At 34.5% G+C, this 15,289-nt stretch overlaps 1 pseudogene across 1 annotated transcript; it reads left to right on the top strand.

Annotated features, from left to right (window-relative positions):
• The first annotated feature begins 2,916 nt into the window (after nt 1-2,916).
• Nucleotides 2,917-8,824, top strand: LOC143235660 (meiosis-specific nuclear structural protein 1 pseudogene; annotated as a pseudogene). Its single transcript, XR_013019347.1, has 3 exons — nt 2,917-2,978; nt 6,415-7,177; nt 7,269-8,824. The product of XR_013019347.1 is annotated as a meiosis-specific nuclear structural protein 1 pseudogene (transcript).
• The last annotated feature ends 6,465 nt before the right edge of the window (nt 8,825-15,289 follow it).

Genomic DNA, 15,289 nt, shown 5'->3' with positions numbered 1-15,289 from the left:
TACTTCTGTTATTCCTGATACTGTTTGTTCTTTGTTAAGCACAAAGCTAAACAATGGGATCTGTGGTCTACTTACCGCAAGTATCGAAACCCGATTTTTAGCTATTTTAACCTCAAGGCTTAACGCTAGACCGTCATGTGGGGTAATATTAGAGATTGATGTGCTTGTCAACAAAAAATATTTGAGGTCACTTTTCTTTTATTTTGTGTATCCCCCTAGCGGCACAGCGTCATGTTTGCGAGCCGTAGAAACCGTATTTCGATATCTATGGTAAGAAGAGCACATATAGCCTATTGTGTAGCTTTGTGCTTAATTTCAAGCAACGAAAAAAGGGCAGCGCCACGAAATAAAAGTAAAATCGCAGACCGTAGATGAATTTCCAAGAGCAATAGTCAAATCATGTTAATCGATTAGAAATATCCCATGTTTGTGAGCGAATTCGACTAGCTATCTTCCTCCTCGTTTATTATTTCAAAATTGGCGACAACTAGCTACACAGAATGCAAAGAAACAATTTGAAATGCAGCTGTTTTAATATCCAAAACCAACTCCTGACAACTAGTGTCATATATTGGTTTTTCAACTGGATTATTTTATAATTTACAAATAATATACAGTTGTTGTTTGTTATTAAGCACAAAGCTACACAAAGTGTTATCTGTGCTCTACCCACCACTAGTATTGAAACCAGATTTCTAACAGGATAAGACACGGACATACCACTGTGCCATATGGGGGGGGGGGTGATAACATATAGAATTATTTGGTACTAGCTGTGACATATGAGAGACAATTTTAAATTGAAAATTTTCAATAAGAAATACACCTTATATGCACATAAGATAAACAACTAGGTCAGAAAACCTTAACGTTCAGGAATAACAGACCCTAATTTTGAGCTACAGGCCAGAAGGAAGGTAGTCAATTATGAACACTCGCAGCCATATTGTTTTTTTTTCGTTTTTTTTAATTGAAATAACAAACTTACTAATACTTTAAAATTGTTCCTAACAGTCAACATACCGACCATTAGGCCTATCAGTTGTAATTATATTCTTCTTTACTGGCCTTGCATGGGTTTACAGCTAGAAGGATGTATTTTAGTACTTCACTTATTATTTATTTATCGCTGTCTCATAATAACTGATGTAAATAGTTTTAGAACTAATGCTTTTTTATGTTTATATTTATAGCTCCAATAAGTTCGAGAACTGAGTAAAGACGGACATCTTCATTGGCTAGCAGATGAAGCATTGTCGAAATGCTTCCACGTTAATCTAAAAAAAAAAAAAAAAAGCTGGGCCAATAAATAAGTTTGCATTTTAAATTATTATCAAAACTTTCATGTTATCTTGAAAAAAGACTTATAGTATGCTAAACACAAACTTTAGAACTTTTGTTCTCAGTCTTAACAAACTTGCCCCCTAGTGGCTCAGCAGTATATTTGCGGACTTACAACGCTGAAAACCGAATTTCGATACCCGTGATGGGCACAGCACAGATAGCCCATTGTGTAGCTTTGTACTTAATTCAAAACAACTTAACAAACTTAATTTAATCTGCATTTTGATCTAAATATTTTTTCAATTGTTTAATTTTTTCTCCTTTGGCATCATCTTTTATCCACCAAACAAATTATTATATTTACAAAAAATCATTATACTGTGCTATTTATCATCAACAATGTTCATGAATTCTCGAAAAACCGTGAAACTTTAATAATCCTATTGCACAAAGAAACAAACGTGTTTGCCTTTTTCGTAGAGTATATATTTGTCAGTCGAATCAGACTCTCTCAGAGGCTCAGAGAGACCTAAGCCATTTTCAACTTCTGAGGCCTCTAGCCATAATAAAATTTTAAATGACGACACAAGAAAACAAAATAAGACCGTAATTAGTCCAAAAAGGAACGTAATATAATTTGAAGGAAGACACGTAAAACAACGAGTCGCGAAACTTAATAAGTACTAAAAAAAAAGTATCAAGTGTCTAAATTTGAAGCCCAAGCCAAGTGGCCCTCTTGGCCTCACTTTTGATCGGCCCTGAACAGACAAGAATACAAAAATTTGGCAGCTCATGACAAAGGTAGTGTATACTCTCTGAAAAGGATGGCATTGTTTTCATCTATATAATGTCATCCTCTACAGTCTAGAATAGCATTATCTCGAGAACAGATAGAATATTTCGAAGTTTATTTCTGTAATTTAGAATTACTTTGTGTACTCATTAGTGTTCTGACTTGCTGTTTGTTAAATAGAGAGTAAAATGCACGTTTTTAGTTTGTTTTTCAACTCGTTGAAGTCAATTTTCAGGTTTAAGTTTTGTCTTGTTTTTTAATTAAGCATAAAGCTACATGATGGGGTATTCATGGGTATAGAAACCCTGTTTCTGGCGTTGTAAGTCCGTAGACTTACCGCTGTGTCAGTACGGGCTAGATTTAAGTCCTTGATAATAATACAATTCACATAAGGGTGTTCTTGCTGTTTGCAGTTAACGAAAAATGAATTCGCGTACATGAAAATGTCAGAGGTATAGATAAAATTGTGAATTTTGAAGTTAAGTCATTCTTTTATCCATTCAAAAACGAGTGAAATTTCATCATTTTGATAACTTGACATTTTTAGTTTGTCAAGATTTTTCTTATACAACAAATCCTAAAATGGTATGTTCCCCAAAAGCCTCGTCTGAAGCCTATTTCATAATATTAAGTATTCGAGATGCGTGGATTAAAATTTCTAATTTGTATACCAGATTCGCCAGCAAAGGACAAACAGAGAAGTATAGTTATCATCTGACTTACTCTCATAAACTGTATTAATATTATTTCTATTTACTTTATATGTAACATATTTGATTCGTTAAGTTAGTCTAGTTTTAACACGACATATACTTAATCGCCAGATGGCTTGATATATTGCGCCAATTGCCATAACAACGACGGATGTAGCCAGAATCTTCTATTAACTATCCTGTTTGAGGTGGAAAAAATTTAGTAGTGACATACTTTATTTTACAATTTATCATTTTTAATATTATACTTAATGTTTAGTTTCAAATTTAAGTAGGAAAATTATGCTCCTTAAGTAGAGGAATAACTTCTGAAATTTAGTCTCGCATCAGCTAACGGCAAGTTAACTACAAATTTCAAATTCGAACTGTTACTGAAATTTAGCCTTGTTATTTTGTATATGCCAACGTGCAATATTAATGATATTACTAGAATGAAATAATAGTAAACCTAGCAATGATTGTTCAAGTTTAGAAAATTTCAACTACAGGTTTCTTTTAGTTTTATGTCTCAGGAATTACACCGCAGAACACAGCCTGTTGTGTATGTTTGTGCTTAATTCGAAACAAATATACTTTTATTTAGTTTAATTAAATTTACCACAGAGTTATTATTTCGTAGACTGTTTACAATATGCTATATGTTAACAGTTTTTATTATACAACTTTCAGCTTTACCATATGTGATTGTACAACTATTACTACAACTAAAAGTTACACATAATTAAATAACAAAAGAAGATTAATTATTCTGTAAAGAATGAACATCCTATTCTTAGGTCATTCCAAACCAACTAAAAAAAATCTTTCATATCGTAGCACCCATACCTAACAAAAGTTTTTATAAGTTTGAAAGTATGCATTCCAATACTGTATGATTTGTGACCATTTTCTTAAGATAGCTTTGGGTAGAAAGGAATAATTCTGGCTAGTAACATAGATTTTACTTCTGACTAAAGCACTTCTAGTGATGACAGTCAGAACTAAATAGTTATGTGGTCAACTAGTCATGCAAATGGCCACCACTTTCTGATTAGAAGTTATGATTTGTACTACATTTTCTGTCTGGTATAAACATGTACACACTTACAATTGTCTGTAGTCAATAGTGACATTTAAAATGCCTTAGAAAACATGCATATTATATATGTATATAATGCCTCAAGGGAAAGCACCAAGCACTTTATACAACTTGTGATAATGAATTGCAGTTAAACAAGAAACATTGTTTTTTATTCCAAAAGTGAAGATAAAGTTATCTTTGAAGTCACAAAAGGGATTGATAAAGAGAAAAATCTTGTTGAAATTTCAATTGCAATAACATGAACTATCATTTGTTAATGAAAGCTTAATGTTGCTGAGAGAGTCATTACTGTTAAAGAGCAAAGCTGGCACAAGAGAAGTACCACGAGGAGAAGCCAAGAGAGGTTGGGCAGACAGTAACACAGAAGATGATGTTAATGAGTACCAGTTTTAGATGATGTGAACTCACGTCCAAAGGAAATGATGGATCAACTGAAGACAAATTTCAACTCTCTTGATGCACAGAGTGAGAAGATCAGAGTATTGAGAGTTGTTCCATGTTCTGGTCAGGTTGTAGAGTGGCAAAAAAGTTTGAAGGCTGCCTCTAACCTAAACCCAAAACTGGGAGGACTTAACACCAAAATAGAAGAAGACAAAGCAAGTACATGACAGAGAATACCAGCTAACTTATGCCAAGAAAGATAAACTTTATTTTTGTCTTGAACTCTGAGGACAGCAAGTGCGAATGCAAGCAGAAATGTCTGGATCTTTACAACATTAGAGAAATGTTTCGGGCTATTTTACAATGAGAATCCAAAGTGAATTTCTCGAACTTTGCCTAACTTTAGCTAAAGGAGTGTGTCTTGACTGGAAGGTGCAGTCCAGTAATGGTGATTTGTACTAAAGCTTTGGTAAACATTATCTGTAATGTTGGAGAGCAACATTGTCTCCTGCAAACAATGGATGCAGTCTTGTTCTCACCAAAATCAGTGCCATGGATATATGCACTGGGTGAGTTTCATTGCTTTTACCTAAGATATACAGTGCTTTTGCTCAGTAATATAGCTCAACTTTCTGAAGACTATAATTAAATTTCAAGATACAGAATATAGTCTTTTTGTATATGTCTTCTCTAGGTACATTATGAATGGATTGCAAAATATCTTAGTGTATCTTGCAGTAATAAACATTACTACAATTAAACCATGGCCATTTTACTCTAGATGTCTCTCAAATTTATGGATGCATCTCTCAATTTCATGAAAACAATGTCACGAGATAGTCTTCATTTTGAAATCATACACGTGAATCTAATCTAGGTTAATCTAAGGTTTTTTAGGACACTATATATGTCATTGTTGATTACAGATTGTTAAAGATGTATATAAGTTTAGCAAGAGGCAGAAAAAGATACCTTATTGACAGAAAAACTAGCACTAGCCACAGCTCCTGCTCGCAAAGTGGTAACCATTTGCAAGACCATCCGTTTCCACTACTAGAAGTGCTGTAGTCAGTGGTGAAATCTGTGTAATCTGCCTTAATTATTCCTCACCTTTTGAAGCAGGGGTTAAGAAAATGGTAGTAACTCTTAAAGTATTGGAGTGTATACTATCAAACATTCGGAAATTATTATCAATATGTGTGTTGCTATAGGGGAGATTTTTAAGAAAATATGAGATTACATTTTGATCATTGCTGAGTTGAAGTTAGAAAATAACAAACCATTTTTACTCCTGAGCTTTTGAAATAACCAATTCATCTGTCCACATTAAGTGTGAGAAAAGTTACAGGTCCTAGAAAGCTACCAAGTGGTCAGGATCAATTCTAAGTTTGATTTCTCTATCTGGAAAAGATAAATTATTTGGACATGTTGTTGGTAACTCTGCTGCTAGCATACAAAATATATGTACTAAGGATCATTAAAAAGGGGTGGTTATGCTAATTTTGGCCAAGTTTCCATTAATATGGGGAATGGAGTAGTTCTGTTAAATATTAGTCCAGTAATTATTTTACTATCATTCAAAATGGTTATATGAGTGTTTGGCTATTTTAAAATTAAACATTTCATAAGGCAGGTTAGCTTAAGTACTTTGATTCATATATTAGTAATTTGAGAAAGTCATTTTGGTACAGTAATAAGTAAAGTTTTGAGAAGTATAGAATCTACACTAAAATCAATCTATGTGTTAAACATTTCAGGATTACCTTTTCAATAAAAAGTTATAATTTTCTTAAAATAACATGTTTTACAAGTGAAATAAGTTACCATTTTTCACAGTTCAAAAATATGTTTTATCTGCCAATAATTTAGAGCTTCAAAGTTAAAATGTGATAAGAATAGCATCTATACTTTATGTATATATATTATATTAGCACTAATATTTAATTTTCACACTGTTAGAACTGAAATAATTCAAAACAGAATAAAGGGTTGGACATTTGTGTATGGAAGGGAATCATGAAGGTTGACTGTACCTGTCATTAATACTGTGTACATGTGTAAAGTTAAATACATAAGTTAATGTGCTAGTTCGTATTCTTTGTCAAAAACTAGTGATTATTGATATGAAAGTATAGTTGAAATGGCTTTTCTCTTTATTGCAGAACATAAATGTTTTATTGTACATCATGTGGTTTCAAGAATCACAAAAGGAGCAAGAAAGACAGAACTTGATTCAGAAAATGAAGCAAGAACAGAGTATAAGAGAATCAGTTAAACGCGCAAGACGCAGCAGAGGACATGCGACTTCTGAGAAGATTGGAGCTGGAACAAGAAGAGAAGAAAACAAGTGAAATATTGGCTGAAGAAAATAAAAGAAGACAAATGGTAGAAGAACAGAGAAAGAAAGAAGAAGCAGTTGCTTGTGAACTAGAAAGACAGCGTAAGAATGCTATCAAAGAAGAAAAGCTTCACAAACAAATTTGTCTGAACAGTTTAGAATTAAGAGAACTTGAATCCAAACTAAGAGAAGCATATGTGAGTAAAGAAAGAGCTCTTCAGTTAGCTGAAAAAGAAGTCGAAAAAGCTATTCAGAAAGGTGAAAAAGAATGGTGGTCTAAAGAGCTAGAAAAAATCAATGAAGATATTGAAATGAGGGAAAAAGAAAAACAAGTTAAAGAATTTGAGATGAAAATTCAGTACCAAAAGCAACTAGATGATCAAATTAAAGAACAAGAAAAGAAAAAGGAGGCTGCCTATCTGGAATATATGCATGAAAAATTTATGATAGATCAAATTGTTGCAAAGATAATGGAAGAAGACCAAAAAGAAATGGAAGAAAGGATTCATAAGCAACAAAAAGAAAAAGTATTTCTTGAGGAATTTAAAAGTCGAGGCAGGAATTGGAACAGAAGGAAAAGCAAAGGTGTGAAAAGAGAACCAAGAGATAAGAGAATATCTGGCATACCAAAACATTCAGAAGAAGAGCAGGAAGAGGAAAACGGTTGAAAAATGAAAACACGAGAGACTTCAGCAGCAACTACAAGCTATTTTGGAGAAGCAGAAACAGGAACGTGAAGAGTTGGAAACATTGCGGTTAGAGCTTGATGTTGCAGAAAAGGAAGAGGAGCAAAGAAGAAGAGATGAAGAAGAGATAGAAACTAAGCTTCGACACCGTGTTGAATGGAAAAACATTCACGAAGAAGAATTAGAGTTAAAGGCAAAAAAACGAGATGCAGAAAAGATAGAAGAGGAATGCTATAGAAAGGCTATGCTACAAAAGTATGCAGAAGAGGACAGAATTGAGCAACTGACAAAAGAAAAGCGTCGATTAAAACAACTGGAACACAGAAAGGAAGTTGAAAGACTCATAGAAGAAAGGCGAGTTCGACGTCTTGCAGAAGCAGAAAGAGAGAAGGATGAAGAAAAACGACAAAAAGAAATGGAACAACAACGCAAAGAAATAATTGAAGAAGAAAGACAGCGTCTGCTTAAAGAGCATGCAGAGAAACTTCTTGGCTACCTTCCCAAAGGTGTAATAAGAAGTAAAGAAGACCTAGAAAAATTAGGAAGTGTACTTCAAGAATATTATTCCCAAAAGTACGTTGAAAACGACTGAATAAAATTGATATGAATTATTAAGTTTTTGGTTATGAGTGAAACATCTTAAATTCATAATTTGGACTGGAGTTTCTGGTGTAATGAATTTTATGATGTTAGTTGTAATTAATAAGAGGATGTTTGTGATATCTGCCCTTAGTGGCACAGCAGTATGTTTACAAACTTACAACTTTAAAACCTGGTTTTGATACCTGTAGTGGGAAAAGCACAGCACTTTATGTAGCGTTGTACTTAATTCAAAAACAACAACATATATATGTATATATATTTCATTTAACACGTTATGAATCGTTCAGAATAAAACATACATATAACTCAGATAAACAAGTTTTTATTTACTTCTAAATTGGAAAATTTTTTGCAGTAATATATTGTAAGCTTTAATTACAATTTTTACCGCTTTTCACGCTTACCAAAATCTAATTTACATATAAATTTTCAAAATGCACTGTCACGTACATTATTGTAGTATGTGGTTTTTCGGAAATTATATATTTTGAGTTTGTTGCTGTTTTAACCAGATAGTGTAGTGACACTGAACAGAATGAAAATAACGTATTCCTTAATTATCATATAAACTTTACTTTGAAATTTTAGTATAAAATAAAATATCAATGAATTTTTAACGGAGCCTTACAGTAGATGACATTTTTAAATATAGTTTTATAATACGGACTTTTCTAATAAAAGAACTAGGTGGTTAAAACTTAAAAATATTGATAATTTGTACTAAAATTATCACAAAAGACTTTATGATTGTACCAGATATACTACATTAAAATTGTATGTTATTTTGTTGTTATTTTCTCAACATAAAGATACATAACTAATAATATCCTAGTAACTCACAAAAAAGATAAAAAGACCGGAATTTTTTATTCCCGAAAAATATCTGATGATTCGACAGTACTGTAACAGCTCAGCGGTAATTCTGACGGCTCACACTATTAAAAACTGGGTTTCGATACTCCTTGTGAGTACGATACAAATAGCCCGTCATGTAGCTATTTGCTCAACAAACACTGTACCGTGACGCATTACTGTAGAAAGAAACTTTTGAGTGGTAAGATCATTGCCACAGTTAAAAACGTGGTACACGATGCGTGAAGAGCATGTCATTTCTAGGGGGTCGGGGGAGAAAAGTTTTGAAATTTTAATGCTATGAGATTGAATGTTGATCTGTTCTAACTACAAATATTGCATACACACAATGTAATGTATTGAATATAAAGAAACATTTTTCAATAAATAAGTATCAGAAAGTGGTCAGACCATAACCTGACTGGCTTTGTTGTTTCCTACAGCCATGTAACGATTAAGCTTTCGTTGCAGAGGTATAATATGCCTTTTCAGAGATAAATATCTATACAGTAAGGCTGCTAGACGATGGATATCCAAATGACAACATTTTAAAGAAGGCAGACAATCTTTAAAGACCTCGTGCAGGACAACAACAGAAACACACCTGATCTAGAGCAACGCCATCACCTTCAAAGTAAAATATATGGTTACAAAGGGAAAGAAAGGACAATATTCGACCCAAGAAGTAATTGTGATGATATGAGCAACTTCTGGTACCATTAACGAATTAGTAAACAAGGAATTAAAGTTTTTCTAAGACCACAAATTTCCAGCTATAGGGCTATTTTGATGAGAATTGTTTAAGAAATAAATATTTATTTTTACCATACATTGGTCAAACCCCCTGAAACAATGCCATTGAACTTTTGTACATTTTAAAATATTAGGTTGAGGAATAATTCGTGAGCCTTTTTAAATAATTTCATTCAAGCATTACATGCAAGACTATACAATACTTCAATGCATGAACACATTACACCCAAAACATTTATTATGATATTTTATTTCATGTAATACCTAGGTATATAGTATGCATTGTTTTAAACGAAATTGCAAGAAATTAAATGCGAAAAGCAGATGGTGTCGAAAATGCTCGATTTTGTCCACTTCACATTCCATTTAATGAGCTGAAAATGAAAGCAAAAATTAAAGACATATGAAAATCAAACACACCATCTATTAGAGCAAAAAATTATCTACCAAATGACATGAAATATTTTGCGAAAGCGTTTCATTTATGAATATATTTTTTAACTTGAAAAAACGCTCACGAATTATTCCTCAACCCAATATTTCCTTAAAAAGTGCTCATGGAATCTGATTTTGGAAAACTCACAGAAAGTTTATCAGAACATGGTGTGAAAATCTACATCAACAGCTTCTGTAAAGGTTTATTCTATTATGAAAATCGTGGTGAGGACGTCCATTAGAGTGAGCTGGAGAGATGAAGAAGAAAGCAGTTCTGAGAATAGCACTGGTCTTGGAACAAAACTCTTATAAAATATGACTAACCTCAATAACAAAACACGTTTTTATTGATCAAAAGTTTTGCTAATTCGAAGAAAATGTAATAAAGATTCCACGTGATTAACAAAAACATTTTTTACAGAGAATAAAGATAACTGTCATGATATAAATTAATTTAGTGTAGATATTATTATGAATGAATATTTTATTATTGTTTGATTTTGATCATAATAAGACAGAAACAATTATTTTAATGTAAATGCTATGACAAGTTTAGTTGTGTAAGTCGGTAAGATTCGTACTTGTGTTTTAAGTCATTGATGTACAGATTGTGGAACGTCGCGTGAAATTTATTGATGTAGAAGATACAACGAGCAGACGATTAAGTAATAAACATAAATAATGTGAAATGAGCGGGAAAAGTTGACAGACAGAGCTGACGAGAAACAAATATCATAAAAGAGACTTTCGGGTAGAGAAGTAAGGCCTAACGGTTGATGTAAATATTAAAGTGAAACTAATAGTGTTGAAAGAGATAAAATAAATAGTTAGTTTCGTCAAAGAGAGTTCTAAAATAAATGAAACTGCTTAGGTGGCCTTTGGTAAAAAGTAGACGGTTATTTGGAAGTATACCTGTATGTGAAAAGCAAGTGTTTATTGGTAATAGGCCTAAATACGAAAAAGGAGAAGAAATGGTAACTCACGAAACGTAACTGAATTAAGCTCGGATAGTATGGCGATAATAACAGAGAAAAATAGTTCAGCTTGCCAACTGAAATTCTAAAGCAATTGAATAGACGTAATTCAGCTTTTGATAAGAAAATTTGTTTTTGTTTCTTTGTTTTGGAATTTCGCACAAAGCTACTCGAAGCTATCTGTGCTAGCCGTCCCTAATTTAGTAGTGTAAGACTAGAGGGAAGGCAGCTAGTCATCACCACCCACCGCCACCTCTTGGGCTACTCTTTTACCAACAAATAGTGGGATTGACCGTCAAATTATAACGACCCCACGGCTGGGAGGGCGAGTATGTTTGGCGCGAACCCGCAACCCTCGGATTACGAGTCGCATGCCTCACGCGCTAAGCCATGCCAGGCCTGATAAGAAAGTGAGAACTGTGTTATGCCTATGATAATCTATAGTGTAAAGTTTGTTTGTTTGTTTTTGAATTTCGCACAAAGCTACTCGAGGGTTATCTGTGTTAGCTTTCCCTAATTTAGTAGTGTAAGACTAGAGGGAAGGCAGCTAGTCATCACCACCCACCGCCAACTCTTGGGCTACTCTTTTACCAACGAATAGTGGGATTGACCGTCACATTATAACGCCCTCATGGCTGAAAGAGCGAGCATGTTTGGCGTGACGGGGATGCAAACCCGCGACTCTCAGAGTACGAGTTGCACGTCTTAACACGCTTGGCCATGCCGAGCCTCTATAGCAGGGGTGTGCAACATTTTTCGTCGGTGGGCCATATAACCAACTTCATCAATCAAGCGAGGCCACTTAAAAAACAAGCTTATTCGTGTACATGCACAATAAATTAAAAAAAATTCTCAAAATGCAAGCAATAATATTTTATATTTTTGCATGAGTGATCATTTTAGTGCGACACTTGAAATTTAGAGTCCTTGCAGAGCTTGTCAATATCAGCTTTGACAGAAGTGGTTGCCACTCTTAACTGACTGGTCAAATGTTCATCAGTCAGCTGACTTCTACATTTGGTTTTGATGAGCTTCATTTTGGAGAAAAATTGCTCACAGCAGTAGGTGCTACCAAAAAGAGAGGCAATTCTTTGTGCATGACGGGACAAATTGGGAAACTTTTCACGTACACAGAGTTTGTAAAAGTCTAGCAAACTGTTTTCAGAGAATTTCCTTTTAGTGTCCATGTCAGCCTGCAGTTCAATGAGTTCCATTTGGCAATCATCAGGACTGTCTTCCACTGCCAAATCAAAAGGTTGAGCGAACAATTTCAATCTAATTTCAGTTTTTCTGAAATCTGGAAATCTGTTTGCAAACTCATCACGCAGCTTTTGTACACTGGTTCCATATTTGGTGCAATCCAGATTAGGAAATTCCAGTTTCCTGGTTGCAAGACATGTAAAATGGGTAAATATGGCTCTTCTCAACTGAACCTGGAAAAGTTTCAATTTCTTCTCAAAAGCACAAATATGCTCAAACAACTTATTCACAAGTTGACTTTTCCCTTGTAGTTTTAAGTTTAAATCAGACAAATGCTGTGTAATGTCTGTGAGGAATGCTAAGTCATTCAGCCAGTTCTCATTGCTCAAGAAGTCCACATTCTGACGTTTGCTCTCCATGAAGAACTTAATCTCCTCTCGCAGATTCCAGAATCTCTTCAAAGTAGCAGCTCTACTAAGCCAACATACAGCAGAGAAGTACAAAACATCTGAATACTCACTGTCCAGCTCATCTAAAAAAGTTTTAAATTGTCGATGATTTAATCCTCGTGTTCGAATATAATTTAAGCATTGGACGACATTTTTCATGACTTCTGCAAAATCCAGAACTTTGGTGCACAAGCTCTCTTGGTGAATAATGCAATGGCTTACAACTACGTCTTGTGCTCCAATTGCAGTTAGAAATTTCTTGGTGAATCCATTTGTCCTACCTGTCATGGAAGGAGCACCATCTGTTGTAACACCACATAATTTATAAGGATTCAGTTCAAACTTTTCTACAACCTTAAGCACTTGTTCACAAATATCCTGTCATGTGGTTGTGGAGGAAAGGCTTGCCATATCTAAAAACTCTTCGAAAACATCAAAGCCTGCAGTAACAGCTCTGATGAAAATGACAAGTTGGGATGTGTCATTGATATCAGTGCTTTCATCCAAAGCCAGACTGAAAGCTTCACACGAATTCAATCTCTTTCAAAGTTTCTTTGATGTCCTCTGAAAGATCTTTTGTCCTGCGTGAGACAGTAAAGGGAAAGGCTAGTTTGCTCCACCAAATATTTTTTCTCTGGACATGCATATTCTGTGAATATTGTTAAACAATTTTTAATAAATTCTCCATCACTGAAAGGCTTTCCCTTTTCTGCCATACATTCACAAAGCTTAAAACTCAGTTTTGTCACCAGTTCTGAATTTTTCTTGAAAGTGGTAAAAACATATTGTTGCTTTTCAATGGATGTTTTTAAATGTTCAATTTTGTCCTTTCGTGCCTGACCAACAATTTCATCAAACTGGGAGGAGTGCTTAGTTGCGTAATGTCGCTTAATATTGTACTCTTTCATGACTGCAATTGTAGTTTGACAGACGAGGCAGACAACACCTTGATTATGTGGGACAACAAGATATTTTGTGCACCATTCACTGTTGAATAACCTTCCCTCATCATCAATTTTTCTTAACTGCTGACATTTTACTAGCCCTGAAATCAAAACAAAAATTATTCTCACGAAAATAGCAAAGTAGAAAAACATAGAATTTATTTACACATGGAACCTCTTATGGACAGAAACACATGTTTCTAAATTGGCATCCCGATCATAGCCTTCCGGTACTTAAATTAATTGAGAATAGCAAAATACAGTGTGACCTCGCCTATTCGCGGTTCGCCATTCGCGGCCCCGCATATTCGCGGGTTATGCGCGAACTGCGTTTTTGTAGGTCACAGAGACTGAAAGGGCTTTTCGAGGAGATTTCTGTTGTATTTACTCAATCAAGCCGTTTTTATCAATTGTCGTCTTCACCAAACAAGATTGACTGCTATTGGCTGACTGCCTCAGCTTCCCCAACAACGCAAACGGCAAAGCACAGCCCGGTAACGCACGGTACAATTTAGTGAAATACATAACAGTATGCAATATTGCTACATTATTACTGCATCAATGAGTATAAGTATCATTAGTGTTTGGGAAGCATTTCATATAGTATATAATCGCATACATATACGTTTTAAAACTGCGTCCAATATTCGCGGTTTTTCGCTATTCGCGGGAGGGTAAAGAACGTAACCCCCGCGAATAACGAGGTCACACTGTACATAGAATCAGATGCATCTGAAAGCAAAAATTTTAATAAATTCAGTAAAGTCACAACAATATGCTAAATAATAATCAATTTACCTTCAATCTCTTGTAGTAACTGTAAAAGGTAATAAAATTTTCACCAATAATAAATGACGGACAGCAGAGGTTAGGGAAAATTGTCGCCAGCGGGCGAAGGCGAGGTTCAGGACATGACGTTGAGTCGTAGACAATAGTGCTAGTGCACGTCACCTATTCATGCCCTAAGGAGGCCGACCAATCGAATTCGGCCTGCTCCTCTCTAGCAAAGATAATTTTAGAAGTTTGTCGAGTCGAAGCCTGGGAATCCCGTAGGATCGATGCTTTTAAAAATATTCCATTTGCGTTGGATTACAGATCAGGCCACATGGTTAGATTACAACAACTAGGGCCACACTAAATGGCTTGGCGGGCCGGGTTGTGGCCCGCGGGCCGCCTGTTGCACACCCCTGCTCTATAGTGTAAAGAGTTTGTTGTGCATACATTTAACTAGTTCTTCTAATGAAGAAAGTGCTGTCCGTTGATTTTTCAAGTTACTGCCAACAAGTCATAGAAGAAGTAGAAGTCTGTAGAAACATTCTAAGCCCAAGTATATATTTATATTTACTATATGAGTAAAAGCCTTTAATTGGCAGTTGGCGGGAATAATGTTTGACAGTCGTATATGGCATTTTACAAAAAAACAACAACAACAACTGTGTACTGAAAATGTAGGAACATAACATTACTGTTTGTAATAACGATTGTGATATTTTAATGTGCTACTTAATTACAGAAAGCGATAACTAATAAATGCAATTTGACCTGGTGTGCTAAAATAAAAAATGGAATGTTTTAGTCCTTGACGAGGGCCGCAAGAAATGATTTTCACATTAGTCCTTGATAGATCAAGCTTTGTAAATACGCCTTTGAACTGATGACTCACTGCTTATGTCCCTTGTCAAATGTGAACCATTATTTGTAATGTTAAATTGATATATTCACTAGATTTTACCGTTACTCCAAGGTTTCAAACATTTGTAAAGTTTATACAAGGTCTGTCAGGTAGAGTTAAACTGGAATATA

Source organism: Tachypleus tridentatus, chromosome 12, assembly GCF_004210375.1.
Source record: "Tachypleus tridentatus isolate NWPU-2018 chromosome 12, ASM421037v1, whole genome shotgun sequence".
NCBI classification, from domain to species: Eukaryota; Metazoa; Arthropoda; class Merostomata; order Xiphosura; family Limulidae; genus Tachypleus; species Tachypleus tridentatus.
The sequence above is the reverse complement of the archived record's forward strand: the minus strand, read 5'-3'. Positions and strand labels throughout refer to the sequence as shown.